At 43.7% G+C, this 15,130-nt stretch overlaps 1 protein-coding gene across 2 annotated transcripts in view; it reads left to right on the forward strand.

The window, feature by feature from the left end:
- The first annotated feature begins 1,297 nt into the window (after positions 1-1,297).
- LOC137518602 (poly(rC)-binding protein 3-like) overlaps positions 1,298-15,130 on the forward strand; it is a 1,088,021-nt gene continuing 1,074,188 nt past the window's right edge. For both annotated transcript variants that reach the window (XM_068236676.1, XM_068236680.1), the window contains exon 1: positions 1,298-1,860. The gene's annotated coding sequence lies outside the window, so the exon portion shown is untranslated. The remainder of the gene's footprint in view (positions 1,861-15,130) is intronic.

Below are 15,130 nucleotides of genomic sequence, written 5' to 3' on the forward strand. Positions count from 1 at the left end.
CCGGAGTGTACTGCGCAGGCGCAGTAGTTCTGCGTCTGCACAGTACGTGTGTGCGTGTGCGTGTGCGTGTGTGTGTGTGTACACAAGAAAGATATGGCTTTGGGCTGGGGATGCCGTGAAACGGGCCTCTAGTTTGTGTTGTCCCCCTAGGCCAAAAGGTCCCAGTCCTCCCCTGCCATCCATCTGCCCTAGTTTTTACCCATAGTTGCCTGATAACTTATCTTCACCTGCTGCCTGCTATCATCCTGACAGCATTATGCACTCTCATCTTTATTTGATTCCTTCTGCTTGTTAATTTTTTCTACCCACCAGCCTGCTTATAGTGCCATTTGCCTGTTTTCCCTATTAACATATAGAAAATAGGCATTCTTATCTTTAGAAATGCCAAGTCCCTAAAGCAGATCATCCCTTCCCAGTGATGCCTACAATTGCACTAGTAATTAGTGTTATTACTAAAGCAAGTGTATGTGCAGTACCAGTGTAGGAATGCACTCTCACAGAAATAGACTGAAATATGCAGCATGCTAGAGTCTATTCTCCTTCTTCTCTCCAGTGTGTATTGCTGTGAGTCACACATCTCTTGTGCCTGGCAGCTTTGCTACAGGAACTCGGCAGCAAAATCAGGACCTGTGCAGATAAGAGTTACACACCTTTTCTTTATTCCACTTCTTTTTGCAGATTTAACAGTAATGCAATCTATATTGTGGCTCTGGGATGCAGAGTTCTTCTTTAGCTTTTCTGTAAGGAATCCTGGCAATGAAAAGTATTATTGTGCAGTCACCCAAGACTCCAACCCCTTATCTACTTTTACAGTCCCCCCCAATAACCTAACTCATTATTTGCCCGTGTGGTAATCCATCACTTTTAACCCCTTCAGCTAAACATCCCAATCATGCCACTGGATTCAGATGTTTTATGCATTTAACTGTTGTGGCTAAAGGGTTACTTGAAGTGACTTAAATAACTACAATACACAATGAAGTGACAGTAGCACGGTTATTAAACATACATACGCATGCTGCACTGGTCTAATGTAATTGGCAATATAAATGTTGTAATGAAACGTATATGCATATAATTAAATATAAGTTACTGCTCTTGTGACATATATAGCACAAGCACTGGGTGATTAAAGGTATGTGTGCCAACTTTACCTTCATGTAATGCATGTGTCCAGGGCTGATCACTGACAATGATAGCAAGAAGGCGTGGAGGTTGCAGCCCCTCAGTCCTACTTGTGCCTCCTCTTTGTGCTGTACGTGCCAGTATACACTGAGCTGCAGCTGCAAATCACAGGGGGACCTGGAGAGCTCTGCTTGCTGGGGAAGGTACCGGGAGAGAGAGAGAGAGAGACAATCACATACGTTGTAAAGGAAGAGGCTGCAAAGGAGGCGACACTACAACAATCCTGGCACTAGGAATGCGCACATTCAGCTCCAGCTTTGGGATCGCAATGTCAATCCTCTTCTAGGGAGATCTATTTTATCATCGCATTTACTTGCCTGGGATCTATAGACAACCCTCCTTGTAGGGAGCAGAATTTACTGTGTGGACATCATCATCATCCTCTGCAAATAGACAGAGAGCAACGTGGGAATCGGATCGGACGCGCAACTGTTCTTTGCATTATACAGCCTTTTGATATTTTTTTTCCATTTGGGATTATTCTTACTGACAGACTTAATTCTGCTTCCCTCCCCCACCTCAAGTATAATTATACCCTCCTCCTTCATTTTTATACTCTTTTCCTCCCTGCTTTCGACCCTTGTGTCTTGTCTGTTTAATAATCTCACCAAACCTCTGCTAAAATCAGCACCAACCCTTCCTCCTCTCTGACCCCATCCAACACCCCCTGTTAAGGTGAGTTGTGTCTTTTCAGCACTTTCTTTCCTCGTGTGTGTTTCTTGGCTGTGTGCTGCTTCTTGCTGCTGTATACTATGCTCACTGTGATATGATGCAAAGATTACAGTCACTCAGCGTTGCCTTGTGCTATTATCCTCTGTCATATCTCTGGATGTGTTGGGTTATAAGATGCTGAGAACTGATACACGTATCGTTCACGGAGCTGCTGGGAGTGAGGGGACTAATTATAACAGTCCACCACGGGACTGCTGACTGTAATAATAATAATGGATTCACCGGATATATGCTCTTAGATGTATTACTGTGTAATAAAGGTGTGGCCAGGTTCAATTAGTAATCAGAGGATCTGTAAGATAAAATATCTCTCTGTATGTCTGGCAATAGCCACCAGTGCTGTATATACAGTCAGGAAATACAGTATCTCGGTGAAGATGTGCTGGGAGGAAAAATATGTATAGGTGCCCACTTACTGTACAATTTTCAGCGAAGAATCGCCCCAGCGATCAGAAAAATGTGATGGGATTGGTAGAAAATAAACCTTGTTGATGTCCCAAAATCGACGCGAATGATTAAAAAATGATGATAGCATTGTTTTTGATCTATCTCACCATTTCTATAAAAAATGAGGGATTACCTAAAATATCCACTCAAAGTATATTCTACTACATAGATTTGGTAAGATTGGACAAAAAAGATTGTATCATTAGTGGGCACCATAATGGTGACCGTTTGACTACAATTTAGTCGATAGGGATAAAATGTTTTTTATAATTCAGTGGTGATGATTAGGAAGTACAGACTGATTAGTTGATGGTGAAATAATGGATGTATTACGACATTTTATATCTGATCACATTGGGCACCGTAAGACACAGCGTACAGTAGTATAATGAATGGAATGGAGGTTGCTGCAGAGGGCAGGCAGGCAGGTTCAGGGGTTTGTAATGCAATATACACACGCATGCTAAATTTATGGAGGTCAAGGCTGGAATTGCTCTAGTATAAATAGATGAAAGCGCTGCTGCGCGGAGTTTGGGGAAGTGACTTGGAGGTCAGGCTTGTTGTGAGCCCCCTGCCTGCGTTGTTTGGACATAGGTTCAGCTAGTGAGCGTTCAGCAAGTGCCAGAGTAAAGTTCAGATTCAGCGGAGTCCCCCTCCCTGTGTGCAGCCACTGGCTTGCTAAATTGTTTCTTCTTGTGTTCTGGAAACCAGATAAGAAAGAGGGAGCCATTGAGCAACCGGAATGGAAGTATCTGTGCAGGAGCTGTGATCTCAGAAAGCCTCAGCTACAGCATTAAATAGAAGTTGTCAGCAAGGTATTCTACTGTGGATGAAGAATTCCCCCTCTTGCCTACCTGCCTTGCCCTGCGTGTTACATACAGTCCAGCTGCTGGCGCTGGAATAGAAATCAGTACTAGTTCTAATTCATCTTCTGCTGAGAGCTGTAAGGGCCCATTCACACTTGCTGATCACAAAACGCTAGCAATTTTGCTCTGGCGTTTTTTGGTGATTAACGCCCAAAAAAAATCACCATTCACACCTGGCGATTTTCTAGCGATCGCGTTTTGCGCTTCTATAGCACTAAGCCGCGATCGACGGGAAATCACCTGAAAATGGTGCAGGCTACGCGTTAGCGTTTAGCGTTTTTGAGCAATTTGCGGCGATTAGCACAAATCACCCAAATGAGAACGGGCCCATAGACTTTTATTACCCTAGCGCTTTGAAAAGCACTAGCATTTGAGCATTTTTCCGAAATCGCCGGCAAAACGCTCAAGTGTGAATGGGCCCAAACAGTGCAGCCCATCCGGAAACTTGCATGGCTACGTCCTTCCTTAAAGGTGCCCACTAATGATACAATCTTTTTTGTCCAATCTTACCAAATCTATGCAGTGAACGGGTAAACCGAGTGAATATACCTAGAATGGATATTTTAGTTAGTCCCTCATACTACATAGAAATCATGGGCACCTATCATATTGTAAGGATAATTAGCAAGGAGATGCGTATCTGTTACAGAGTAGCTTAATTAAAACTGGCACATGTAGTCCTGAATCGTTTTCTGATGAGTTATATATAGAAACGGTATGTTAGTTATGAGTTCGGGAAGTTCAGAGGCATAACTGAAGTGTGCCCAGTAATTATACTGACGTGATGATAAACTCATTTGTGTTGTGCCCTATGGCTGTCAAGTGTCCCTGCAGAGATGTCAGTAACAGCCTCCTATATTGGTATTTGGCACCCGAAGGGTATTAAAGTGCAGACTTGTTCACAATCATTTGCAGGCACATAGGTTAAGGTATCATTTACTGTAAGCTGGAGACTGGTATGGTGAATGTAAAATGCGGAAATAATGGGAATCTATGCTGTTCCTAAATCCTTAGAGAAATACAAGGTGTCCTCAAGCGCCCATCCCTGATTGTTTTTCATAACACACCACACCCAACCTTGTTGATGTGCCGAAGAATAGTTATATCTGGCCAAGCGGATTCATTATGTACCAACACATATACTGTACATTTTTTGCTTTTTCATTGATTTATGAAGATTATACTGAGCACTGAAAGCATAAGTATGGAAGACTTCATTATTATAAACAGTGTCAGATAAGACTTTTTGTGGTGCAGTCTGCATTTAGGTTAATATGGAAACGTGATCCCTTCCTGTAATCTTTTAAATAAGCATGTTGCAATATGTAGGTATGAGTGGGTATGTTTGCCCTTAATAACAGCAACCAGACCATTATCTCTACAACACCATATGACCTAGTTATGTATTATTACTGTGCATGTATGCGCGCACCTGTATGTCCGCATTGTATGTGGCAGTAACATTTGCACGTACCTACTGTATGTAGGATGTCTGTTACAGTACAAACTTTAGAGTAAACCTTAAATATGTATAACAAATAAAACCATTTGCTAAAGATCTGTAGAGGTTTTATTTATTGGATAAGAAGTAACTAGTTCTAATCCTCAACTGCCACACCCCATTTATTTTTGGCATGTAAAGGAAATGACTTCTCTGTTAGATATAGATAACCATTGGCTGGATGCAATTTCTGTGGTACACAGATGAGTGGTTTGTGATACTGGCTTATTTAGAAAATACTTGTTCTACTTACATAACATTTAGAAAATGTAGAAAATGCATTGATTCCTAACAAAAATGAGGAGTAAGAAAGTTTTAGTGTAATCTGCTACTGGAGTATAATTTGTGAGGAAATAGACTACTTTAATGCCCCTTAAAGTAAACTTGGGGGTGGGAGGATCCAGATACTTACCTCAGGAGAGGTAAGCCTCTGGATCCTCCAGAGGCGTCCTCCGTTTTCCTCCAACAAACATTTGAACCAGAAGGGCCTCAAAGCACGGCCACACTGCACCTGCACAGTAGCATGGACCTGCTTGGGCTTCGGTGGAAAAAGCAGAGCTTGAATGGGTCAGTGCTACTGCACAGGCGCAGACAGCTTGTGCATGCTCAGTAGGTAAGATATGCAGAGCAGTGCAGAAGAAGTGAGCACTAGCCCTGTTGTTTATTTTTTTAATTTAGTATTTTTTTTTAGCTTTAAAACACTCAATGGCTTTTATTCTATCAGAACATGAAAGAGATAGTAGTTTGGGTTTCGTTACAGTAGGACCCGTGATATCTGGAAAACTTTCGAAGCACAGGACTATCTTCACTGTACAATAGTAGAACTATACACACCGCAAGCAGCGCAAAATACTTTTCACATATCAAATTTCTGGCTCACGAAAAGCTGTGGGATGCTTTAAAGCGATATTACACTTTTTATGAATAAATAAAAGTAAGTTGGTTGTATCTGCAAAGATAGCCAAATGCACAATCCAGGCTTTGCCAGCAATGTGAATACTGAGTGTGTCCATTTTCTCAAAGCAGTTTATTTTGATACGAGGGCTACTGTCACAAGTTGGCAGTCTGCAATTCAAATTTGAGGCTATTGGATACTAGGGTGTTTAACTTTGAACAATGATCAATAAGCAGTGTGAGTATTCAGCAAGCACCTCACAGTAATCGGGAGTAAGGATGAGCAGCCTGATAAGGGTGAGCGTTAATTGACGTGGGCTGGGCAGCAGTCAGGGGCTAACTCTCCTTGGTTGCTGCCTCGGGTGCCAGAAGATGGAAGTATCAGGTGCTGAAGGAGGAAGTATTGGGAGGATGTAGAAGGGTGTGGAGCACAGGCACCACAGACAGAAACCATGGAGAGTTAACTCACAACTAACACTTTCAGATCCACCTTTCGCTGACACTGAATTTCACTCATTCTTAATCGGAAAGCAGTGGTAAGGGTTGCAAGTGTTTAGTGCGCGCTTCTGTAAGTGTTTGTCAAGCATCATCAGGATATAAAAGTGTGGCGCATGCATCAGTAAGTGTTCGGAGAGTGGCGCAAGTGATCAGCAAGCGGCTTAGTTAGATTAGCTAGTCGCCCTAGGGTATCTCACTTTGTGTTAAGTATATTGTTAGGAGGGTCAGTAGAAGGCATAGAAGGAAGTTAGATTTAGGTGTGTCGGTTGGAAAGTTAGTGATAGGTCCAGGAGTGTAACTATGTAGTGCCAGGCCCCCCAGAAGAGATCTGTCTGCTGGCTGCCTCATCAAACAACCCCCCCACCACAGCTGCTCTGCATCTTAGTACAGGAGTGGGCCGGGGGCCCCCCTAATCCCCAGGCCTTACCACAATGGCAGGGGCCATAGAGGCTGCTACTCCCCTCGTTAGATCTAGCGGTAGGAATGTTAGTGTTAGGCGTATTGGGAAGAAGGTTAATGTTAGGCATATTGGTTGGAAGGTTAGTGTTATGGGTATTGGTAGGAGGGCTAATGTTATACAAGTGGTAGGATGGTTAATGTTAGGCATGGAGAACAGAAAGGTTAATGTAAAAGGTTAGGTCAGGGAGAGGTCGCAAGATGAGTTTGCCCCAAGCTAGATAGTGAAATATCAGTAATACAATTACTATCCGGATCAGCTCCTGCCAAACTCACTTGTGTATTAATGTACGCCTTTTGATTAGTACAGTTGTGATCCTCCAGAGTTGCAGTTCAGTCTGATGTGTACAGTTAATTACACATGCAGGACATGGGCATTAATAAGCTATCTGTAGACTACACAGAACACTAAACACTTCTTCTAAATAAGAAGTACAGATTTCAATCTTGAACAATGGATATTCACTTAAAATGTCCATTGAGTTGGGTGTACAATTGATTGTTTGCAGACCAATAATAGAGTTCACCCAGAAGATCTCTTTCTATGGAGAAAAGATTCTTTGTATACAAAAGATGAGAAATGTTGTCGCAGTTTTTGTAATCAGACATGCTAAAACTGTTGTTGTGCATTTCTAAATTACTTAATACATTTAAGAATAACAAGAAACGCTATAGAAATCAATCTGTATAGATTTGTCTTATTTATTTTACAACGTAATTGACTGGAACTATATTGAACACAATAAGGGGGCAGCATTGGTGTGATCATGTGACTTTACTCTCCACTGACATAAGGATTATTTTTAAAACTGGCTTCTGTTCCCTTGTTATGCAGGAGACTGACTGGGATTCTAGGAATTCAACTTCATTGTGTTTTCTGCATATGTTTAGTCATAAGATAATCTGCTTTCAGTGACAAAGTACTGTTTAACTGCTGCATGGTCTGTACTGGGTGGGAGCTAGTTTACATAATCTAGTACATCTCACATGCAGGGCGTGAGAGAGAAGCCTGTCAATGGCATGCAGTGAAAAATAGAAAACCTGTCACAATCCCAACCCACCAGTATTCTTCACAAAGTACCAGCTTGTATATGGTACAGGTAAATTGAGCACAATAGCATGTAAGCACTACACTGGGCCCATGTAGGCTGGACTGTGTTTTACCTTCAGAAGAAAGATATAGCATGAGTTAGATTTGAATATACATATACAGTTAGCGTTCTTTTACACTTTATGCGTTGGTATACATTAGTGTGCGTTGGTATGCGTTTTTTCCATAGCAGTGCATTGTGAAAAATATTTCTGTAAAAACACGTATAGTGGAAACTGTGCCATAGGAAAACATGGGCATTACTTTGAAAATCAGTTTTCTTTCAGTTATAACTGAGACTGATTAAGTGTAAAAGGGGCCTCAGTGTAAAAGGGGCCTAGCTGGCCACTAACGGTCCAATTTCTAGCGAAAAATCGTTCGAGCGATCAGAAATGCTGATCGGATTGGTTGTAAATAATCTCTATTGGTGGACACAATCGAGGGAGGTAAGGAGAGAGAGTGTGAGTGTGTGTACTGCATGGGTCTGCATTGTTCATCTGTTTACATGAAAAAGGAAACTTGTCTGCAACCGATCTCTTTTTCTTTTTGACTCGTCTGCATGCTGCCATGAAGGTTTCTGATCGCAGAATGCTGTTTCACGATTTCCTTTCCCTCTAGCATATATAAGATCATGTACCAACCCCCAACCCCCCCCCCACCCCCCCCCCCCCACATAACCACCCAGACCCTCTGCATTGATAGACCAGGAAAAGTGTCTTCTGAGCAACCCTGTCTCAGATACAACCTCATGTGAGAACTGAGAAGGATGTGTCCGAGTAGGTTTAATTTAACAAACTGCAAGAAACACTACATTATTTTTTTTTCTTTAAAGAAAACCTGTAACTACAAAAAGTTCTCCTGGGGGGTACTCACCGTGGTAGGGGAAGCCTCCGGATCCGATCGAGGCTTCCCCCGTCCTCCTGTGTCCCACGGCAGTTTCGCTGTGCCCCTCCGAACAGCGGGCATGTAAATATTTACCTCCCCGGCTCCAGCGCAGGCGCAGTATCCGCTCTCTGCTCGGAGATAGGCGGAAATACCCGATCGCTGTAGGCCCGCTCTACTGCGCAGGCGCAAGTCTCCTGAACCTGTCTGCGTAGTAGAGCGGACCCAACAAAGATCGAGTATTTCCGCCTATCTCCGTATGGTTTGCTGCAACAGCGCCCCCGCTGGAGCCAGTACAGGTAAATTTATCAGCGCTTGTCAGCCTTGTCGAGGGAGGATTCCGGGACACTTCGGGGGTGCCAGCGCTGGACTGCCTGTAGCTACAGCAGAGGGGGAAGCCTCCTTGGGACCCTGAGGCTTCCCCCTACCGAGGTGAGTACCCCCTTAGGGAACCTGTTTTTTGTTACAGAGTCTCTTTAAAGCAGCAGGGACAGCCATACTATACCAGGGATAAAAACACATACTGTATATAAGTAGATAAATACTTGTTCTACTTACATAACATATGTACTGTACTGTCCACATTTTGATTTAAGTGAATTTTATTTAGTAAATAAAGAGAAAACTGTTCCTGGCATTTTCCATTTGTATTCTCTCTTACTGAAGCCAAGCCTGATGTAATTTCTTCCCTTACTCTTTTGTTTCTCCTAGAAACTGCTCAGTCATATCTAGCTTGCTTTGTAAACATGTGGTCACAGCATAGATCCTATTTCAGCAGCTTCTCCTTTCTCAGCCTCATGTCACACTGAACTGTCTTCAGCCAATCGGTGGGAAGGGAGATGACAACCTTCCTTCTCATTGACAATGAACCAAATAGAGCCAGGCTGACTGAGATAAGATTTATTACAGCAAACACATTTCGGATTAAATCAAATAGTTTGCAATGCAGGGTTAAGACACGTACACACGCCAGACTTTTTCAAACTACGGGTCGTCAGACGTTCTGACGACAGTTGCAGGTGAGTATAAGCTGTCGTCAGACTGATAAGACTGGTTTTGACTGATCCACTCGAGGGATCAGTCAAAACCGTCTTATCAGTCTAATGACAGCTTGTACTCACGTGCAACTGTCGTTAGAACGACCGCCCCGCAGGCGGGTCTTAAGACCCGTAGTTTGAAAAAGTCTGGCGTGTGTATGCGCCTGAAGGTTGCAGATTTGATACTTAACTGATTAGAGGGAAGGTTTTGGATAGTAGCAGAGTTCCCCAACCCTGTCCTCAAGGCCCACCAACAGTGCATGTTTTGTGGAAATCCTCAGAGGTAGATAATCAGCTCTACTAAGACACTAATTACCTCATCTGTGAATGTTTGTGGTTTTCTGCAAAACATGTACTGTTGGTGGGCCTTGAGGACAGGGTTGGCGAACTGTGGTATAAAGTCTTCCAATACCTCTGCCTGGACTGTTGTTCCTCTGCAGTCCACCGGTAAAGATGTTTAACCTGTTTGGTCAAAGAGCTCTTATAAACTAGAAGTGCTTCCCAGTAGTTCAGGGGAAGAGTGCATCGCTACTGCACATGTGTGAGTCCAGACACGTGCATGCACAGTAGCAATGCACTTGGGGATACGAGTAGTTCTGGAGAGATGTTCGGGCAAATACATTTACCAACACACAGCGGAGGAACCACAGGCCACACAGAGGAATGAGAATGCTCTATACTATCCAGAACCTTCCATCTACATGGGTACTTATTAAACCTCAGTTTCTCACTTCAGGTTTATTTTAAAGCCAGAACCCTTGAATTAGCTTTTAACAAGAAATAAGCAATAACTCACACCCACATAAAGTTTATTAGTAACAGTACAATAGCTAAATGATCTCTGACAATACTTTTTTTTTTTTAGGGAAAAAACAAATAACTGCGTGACTGCTAGGGATGCTCTCACGAGTAATAACGAGTGTATAAACACTCAAATCTGTGATTTAAATGAGCATTAATTAGCTCAGGTGTGCAGTGTGGACATAAAGAGTATAAAGGGTTAGTTACCCATAATTCCATGTCATCCCTGCACTCCAAATAGCTTGCACGCGTCCCATTGGATGCTTTGCAAGCCTCATCACCACACACTTCCTCCTTCTGGTTTGAAGGAGGAAGTGCCCGTGGTGAGGCTTGCAACTCGTCCAATAGAACACGTGCAAGCTACTTGGAGTGCAGGGAGGATGCAGAATTATGGGTAACTAACCCTTTATGTCCCCGCCGCATACCTGAGCTAATTAACGGTCATTTAAATCACGAATTCAAGTGTTTACACACTCGTTATTACTCGTGAGAGCATCCCTGATGACTGCTACTCTCCTTACCTCTCCCTTCCCAAACCCCCAAATTTGGTTAAACATTCTCCAAGTCGAAGACCTATCATCTTTCTTAAGATTACCTTAAAGGTAGCTGTCTCCCCCAAGTCTTTTGCATTTTTCTATAATGTACCTTTTATATTGTGACAACCTAACCGGACTTCCTAAAAGATTCATGCACACCCAGGGATACATTTCCTACCTGCCTACAAAGTGGTTTGCTTCTATTGTACTTCTGTTTTGTGACTGTCTATCTGATCTTCACTTTTCCTGTAAACACATGAAAATTCTGTTATAGATTGGCTCCTGGCTGTTCCCGCTATCTTTTTTTAAGGTTTCCTATTAAATGGAAGTCACCTCGCTCCTGGTTGAGGTATCGATCTTTTGTTTGTCACAGTGCTCCACCTCTTTTTTTGGTCACAGTGCTCCGCCTCCTGAACTAGTAGGGGAGTGGTAGAAATGGAATGCACACCCCAGTGATCATGGGACCACTAATTTATTTGGCAAAATGTATAACCGCACATCCAACTGTTCTGTCATAGAAGTATTTATGGATGATGGGAAGACTGCTCTTACTTGTTATTCATATCCAGATGTCCTGGAATTCAACATTAATGACTTGCTGACCGCTCACTACCAATAGGCGGCGGCAAAGTGGCACCCCCAGGACCGCGTAACGCCGATTGGCGGCGGCACCTGGGGGACTGAGCAGCCGGGGATCGCGCGCAAAGATGCACGCACATCCGCCAGCATTAGGCTCCAACTACCCGCTACGTCAACCCGCCGGCCAATTAGCAGCACCGGCGGGTTGTTAACCCCCGATCTGTCGCATTGTAAGCGTATAATACACTTTGTAATGTCTCCTCCCCTGGTGGTCCCAGTGATCGAGGGACCGCCAGGGGAGGAGATAGCCCTAGTTGTAGTCACATAAGCACACTGATCCTGTCCCCCTGATCGCCCACAGCACCCCTCAGACCCCCCCCCCTGATCACCCCCTCAGTACTGTATACATCTATTCTCCCCTGTAATCACCCACTGATCACCTATCAATCACCCCCTGTCACCACCTGTCACTGCCACCCATCAGATCAGACCCTAACCTGCCCCTTGCGGGCACCTGATCACCCGTCCACACCCTCAGATCGCCTGCAGACACCGCCCTCAGATCACCTCCCAAGTGCATTGTTTACATCTGTTCTCCCCTCTAATCACCCACTGATCACCCATCAATCACCCCCTGTCACCACCTGTCACTGCTACCCATCAGATCAGACCCTAATCTGCCCCTTGCGGGCACCCAATTACCCGCCCACACCCTCAGATTGCCCTCAGACCCCCCCCCACCCCTGATCACCTCGCCAGTGCATTGCTTGTGTCTATTCTCCCTCTAATCACACCCTGATCACCTATCAATCGCCCCATCACCCCCTGTCACCACCTGTCACTGCTACCCATCAGATCAGACCCTAATCTGCCCCTTGTGGGCACCCAAACCCCCGCCCACACCCTCAGATCGCCCTCAGACCCTCCTTGATTACCTCCCCTGTGCATTATTTACACCTGTTCTCCCCTCTAATCACCCACTGATCACCCATAAATCACCCCCTGTCACCACCTGTCAATGCTACCCATCAGATCACCCATCAGATCAGACCCTAATCTGCTCCTTGCGGGCACCCAATTACCCGTCCACACCCTCAGATTGCCCTCAGACTCCCCCCCCCCCCCGATCACCTACCCAGTGCATTGATTGCATCTATTCTCCCCTCTAATCACCCCCTGAGACACCCACCAAATTCCTCCTGTCACCACCTGTTACCCCCTAGCACTCCTATCCATCTGATCAAGCCCTAATCTGCCCCCTGCAGGCTTCTGATCACCCGGCCCAACCCTCACCGCCCCACCGCAGTGACAGATTTTTTTTTTTATCACTGCTGGTCTCTACGACTTAATTGTGGCTGAAAACAACCGTTATGCGACACAATACGCAACCACCAATCCAAGAAGCTACCATGCCCAGCCTTTTTGGTGGAAACCACTCCAAGTTTCCGAACTTAACATTTTTTGGGGCCTTCTCCTTACCATGGGTCTAGTCAAAAATAATGTATTGCAGTCTTATTGGTCTACGCACCCAATACATCACATGCCCATGTTCTCTGCTGCCATGTCCAGGTCACGATTTGAGAACATCCTGCACTTCCTGCACTTCAGTGCCAATACAACCTGTCATCTAAGAGGCCACCCTACTTATGACCAGTTCCACAAAATTGGGCCCCTCATATAGACCACCTGTCATCAAAATTTGCAGATGCTTATACCCTTGAACAGTCATTTTGAGGCATTTGGTTTCCAGACTACTCCTCACGTCTTTGGGCCCCTAAAACGCCAGAGCAGTATAGGAACCCCACAAGTGACCCCATTTTAGAAAGAAAATACCCCAAGGTATTCCGTTAGGTGTATGATGAGTTCATAGAAGATTTTATTTTTTGTCACAAGTTAGTGGAAAATGACACTTTGTGAAAAAAAACAATAAAAATCAATTTCCGTTAACTTGTGACAAAAAATAAAATCTTCTATGAACTCACCATACTCCTAACGGAATACCTTGTGTGTCTTCTTTCTAAAATGGGGTCACTTGTGGGGTTCCTAAACTGCCCTGACATTTTAGGGGCCCTAAACCGTGAGGAGTAGTCTTGAAACCAAATGCCTCAAAATGACCTGTGAAATCCTAAAGGTACTCATAGGACGTTGGGCCCCTTAGCGCACCTAGGCTGCAAAAAAGTGTCACACATGTGGTATCGCCGTACTCAGGAGAGGTAGTATAATGTGTTTCTCCTGAGTACGGCGATACCACATGTGTGACACTTTTTTCCAGCCTAGGTGTGCTAAGGGGCCCAAAGTCCTATGATCACCTTTAGGCTTTACAGGGGTGCTTACAATTTAGCACCTCCAAAATGCCAGGACAGTAAACACACCCCACAAATAACCCCATTTTGGAAAGTAGACACCCCAAAGTTTTCAGAGAGGGGCATGGTGAGTCCGTGGCAGATTTCATTTTTTTTTTTTGTCACAAGTTAGCAGAAATGGAAACTTTTTTTAATTTTTATTGTTGTCACAAAGTGTCATATTCTGCTAACTTGTGACAAAAAAATAACAATCTTCTATGAACTCACCATGCCTCTTAGTGAATACTTTGGGATGTCTTCTTTCCAAAATGGGGTCATTTGGGGGGTATTTATACTATCCTGGAATTCTAGCACCTCATGAAACATGACAGGTTCTCAAAAAAGTCAGAGATGCTTCAAACTGGGGAAATTCACTTTTTGCACCATAGTTTGTAAACGCTATAACTTTTACCAAAACAAAAAAAAATCCAATAAGAGTCTATTTATTGATCAAAGACATGTAGCACAATAAATTTAGACAAAAATGTATATAGAAATTTTACTTTATTTGAAAAATGTCACGACAGAAAGTTAAAAAAATCATTTTTTTTACAAAATTCATGTCATTTTTGATGAATATAATAAAAACTAAACATCGCAGCAGCAATCAAATAGCACCAAAAGAAAGCTGTATTAGTGACAAGAAAAGGAGGTAAAATTCATGTAGATAGTAGGTTGTATGACCGAACAATAAGCCGTTAAAGCTGCAGACTGAATGGAAAAAGAGTGTCTGGTCCTTAAAGAGACTCCGTAACAAAAATGTCATCCGGTTTTCTTCCATCCTACAAGTTCCAAAATCTATTCTAATGTGCTCTGGCTTACTGCAGCACGTTCTACTATCACCATCTCTCTAATAAATCAACTTATCTCTCTCTTGTCAGACTTGTCAGCCTGTGTCTGGAAGGCTGCCAAGTTCCTCAGTGTTGTGGTTCTGTGATGCATCTCCCCCCTCCAGGCCCCTCTCTGCACACTGCCTGTGTGTTATTTCGTTTAGTGCAGCTTCTCTCTGCTCTATTATCTTTTACAAGCTGGATAAATCCTCCTCTGAGCTGGCTGGGCTTTCACATACTGAGGAATTACATATAGGCAGAGCTGTCTGCACTCTGCAGGAAGAAACAGCCGGACACTTTAGTGGAAGATAGCTGCAGGGGGAAAGAAACACACAAATGATCTCTTGAGATTCAAAAGGAAAACTGTATACATCCTGCTTGAGTATGGATGTATTTTCTATGTGTGGACATACTGTACATCAACCTACTTCCTGTTTTGGTGGCCATTTTGTTT

This window comes from Hyperolius riggenbachi, chromosome 5 (genome assembly GCF_040937935.1).
Source record: "Hyperolius riggenbachi isolate aHypRig1 chromosome 5, aHypRig1.pri, whole genome shotgun sequence".
Lineage (NCBI taxonomy): Eukaryota > Metazoa > Chordata > Amphibia > Anura > Hyperoliidae > Hyperolius > Hyperolius riggenbachi.